General features: G+C 46.4%; 1 protein-coding gene across 1 annotated transcript in view; it reads right to left on the bottom strand.

Annotated features, from left to right (window-relative positions):
• LOC105525051 (general transcription factor II-I repeat domain-containing protein 2B) overlaps window positions 1–3,365 on the bottom strand; it is a 32,314-nt gene that overhangs the window by 23,456 nt on the left and 5,493 nt on the right. The window lies entirely within an intron of this gene.

Raw genomic sequence — 3,365 nt, 5'->3', positions numbered from 1 at the left:
TGGGCTGGAGTGCAGTGGCACGATGTCGGCTCACTGCAACCTCCACCTCCCGGGTTTAAGCAATTCTCCTGCCTCAGCCTCCCGAGTAGCTGGGATTACAGGCGCCCACCACCACGCCTGGCTAATTTTTGTATTTTTGGTAGAGACGGGGTTTCACCATGGTGGCCAGGCTGGTCTCAAACTCCTGACTTTAGGTGATCCGCCCACCTTGGCTTCCCAAATTGCTGGGATTACAGGCGTGAGCCACAATGCCTGACCTCATCTTCCCAGTTTGTATGTGGAGCCTGTGGCTTGGGGTATTTTTTAAAATTCTCTGTGACCAGGTAAGACATAGGCAGAACATATCTGAGCTCTGAAAACATTCCAGGCTAAAATTCAGTGGGCAGGAGTTTGAGGCCTGTCAGGTCAGAAACAAGACTAAGATTACACAGCTGACCTGTGCTCACAGCTGAACTGTGCTGAGCTGAAATACTGTGCCTGCTTCTCTCCATTCAACTTGTCTTGGTTTGACTTAGAACCACTGCAGAGGAGAAGCATTCTCCTGCTTCAGCCTCCCAAAGTGCTGAGATTACAAGCGTGAACCTTTCCACTTTTAATGCTTTCACTATTTTCCCATCCCTTGATTAAACATTTGGGTTTAAATTATTTTTGTTGTTGTTGTTTCTTTTTGAGACATTTTTTTGTTCAGACTCTCATCTGAAGCTGGAGCTTCTGCTAAGCACCTGTTTGCATGGGAATGGAAGGGACATGAGCACCCACAGTTGTGGCGAAAAGATCCCTGGGTGTGACAAAGGAGGAGCTGGGCCAAGGAGACCCACTCACTGTGTCCCTGGACCTCCCAAGGAATCCCAGGAGCCTCGAAGCATAAACCACATCTTCACTGTCTTAGAGACGCTGCTGTCCTTACTTCATTTTACTCATGCTAAAGGCTCTATTTTTCCTTTTTCTAGATCTTTCTTTCTCTCTCTCTCTTCCGTTCTTTCTTTCTCAGACGGATTTTCACTCTGTCGCCCAGGTTGGAGTGCAATGGCACAGTATCAGGTCACAGCAAACTCTGCCTCCCGGGTTCAAGCAATTCTCCTGTCTCAGCCTCCCAAGTAGCTGGGATTACAGGTGTGAGCCACCACACCTGGCTAATTTTTGTATTTTTAGTAGAGATGGGGTGTCACCATGTTGGCTGGGCTGGTCTCAAACTCCTGACCTCAGGTGATCTGCCTGCCTCCCAAAGTGCTGGGATTACAGGCCTGAGCCACTGGATGCAGCCAGATCTTTGTTTCTTAACATAGAATATTGTTTTTCTTTTGGATTATGATTATTATTTCTTGGAGCCAGGGTCTCGCTCTGTCACTCAGGCTGGAGTGCAGTGGTGCAGTCATGGCTCACTCCAGCCTTTATCTCCTGGGCCCAGGTGATCCTCCAACCTCAGCCTCCCAAGTAGCTGGGGTTATAAGTGCACGCCACCATGCCTGGCTAATTTTTTATTTATAAATATTTTTTGTAGAGATAGGGTCTCGCTCTGTTGCCCAGGCTGGTCTCAAATTCCTGGGCTCAAGCGATCCTCCTGCTTCAGCCTCCCAAAGTGCTGAGATTACAAGTGTGAACCTTTCTACTTTTAATGCTTTCAGTATTTTCCCATCCCTTGATTAAACATTTGGGTTTAAATTATTTTTGTTGTTGTTGTTTCTTTTTGAGACAGAGTCTTGCTCTGTTGCCCAGGCTAGAGTGCAGTGGCATGATCTCGGCTCACTGCAACGTCCACCTCCTGAGTTCAAGCGATTCTCATGCCTCAGCCTTCCGAGTAGCTGGGATTACAGGCACCTGCCACCATGCCCAGCTAATTTTTTGTATTTTTAGTAGAGACAGGGTTTCACCATGTTGGCCAGGCTGGTCTCGAACTCCTGACCTCAAATGATCCGCCTACCTTGGCCTCCCAAAGTGCTGGGATTACAGGTGTGAGCCAGTGCACCTAGCCTAAATTTTTTTTTTTTAATCTTAACCTGTTAACATTTTTCCTCTAATTAATGCTAGTTTTCTTTCACTGAGGAGGGAGGAGAAGCAAGAATGTGGTCAACTACTCTCATCCACTGAAGAGGGATTTTTTTTCTAGCATACACTGTCATAGTAATGTACCTATACTGTAAAACATGTAGAAATGACAGAAAAGTCCAAAAAAGCAGTAAAGTATGTCCAAAAATGAAAACACTGCTCTATTTGTGAGTCAAGTAATAATTCCAATTTTATATTCAAAATGTTTTACTCATTTCAAATTCAGGTTCTAATTCAACTATAATTAAAATAATATTTTGTCCACAAATATGTGTATTTAACAACATCTTAGTCCCCAGTATTTACTGAATTAGAAGGTTCTCTCTCTCTTTTTTTTTTTTTTCCTTTTTTTCTTCTTTGAGACAACGTCTCTCTCTGTCACCCAGGCTGGAGTGCAGTGGCACCATTACAGCTCACTGCAGCCTCGACCTCCTGGGTTTATGCGATCCTCCCACCTCAGCCTCCTGAGTAGCTGGGATCACAGGCATGCACCACGATTTTTTTGTATTTTTTGCAGAGATGAAGTCTCGCCATGTTGCCCAGGCTGGTCTTGAACTCCAGTGTTCAAGCAATTCACCTGCCTCGGCCTCCCAGAGTGTTGGAGTTACAGTCGTGAACCCCTGCACCCTGCCAAGACTCTGTTTTCTAGATATTTGAGTAAAATAATGGTTCTTCTGCAAATGAGGCTCCATTGAGGTTAATTCATGCCCTGGTCTTTATTTATTTATTTATTTGATAAAACAAAAGAAAGGTGTCAAATGATAACTTGCTAGATACTTGTTTTTGTTTTTGAGACAGAATCTCACTCTATAGCCCAAGCTGGAGTGCTGTGGCACCATCTCGGCTCACCGCAACCTCCACCGCCCAGGCTCAAGCGAGTCTCATGCCTCAGCCTCCCGTGTAGCTGGGACTAAAGGTGCACACGACCATGCCCAGCTAATTTTTTGTATTTTAGTAGAGACAAGAGTTTTAACATGTTGGCCAGGATGGTCTTGAACTCCTGAGCTCAGGCGATCTGCCTGCCTCAGCCTCCCAAAGTGCTGGGATTACAGGCGTGATCCACCATGCCCAGCCTTGTTTGTTTTTTTGAGACAGGGTCTTGCTCTGTCACCCAGGCTGGAGTGCAGTGGCGCCAACTCAGCTCCCCGCAGCCTCAGCCTCCCGGGTCCAAGCAATTCTCTTGCCTCAGCCTCCCGGGTAGCTGGGATTACAGGCACGCACAGCCACGCCCAGCTACTTTTTGTATTTTTAGTAGAGACTGGGTTTCACCATGTTGGTCAGGCTGGTCTTGAACTCCTGACCTCAAGTGATCCGCCTGC

This window comes from Colobus angolensis, unplaced genomic scaffold (assembly GCF_000951035.1).
Source record: "Colobus angolensis palliatus isolate OR3802 unplaced genomic scaffold, Cang.pa_1.0 Scaffold516, whole genome shotgun sequence".
In the NCBI taxonomy this organism is placed as follows: Eukaryota; Metazoa; Chordata; class Mammalia; order Primates; family Cercopithecidae; genus Colobus; species Colobus angolensis.
Note: the sequence above shows the minus strand (reverse complement) of the source record. Positions and strands in the feature narration are given on the sequence as shown.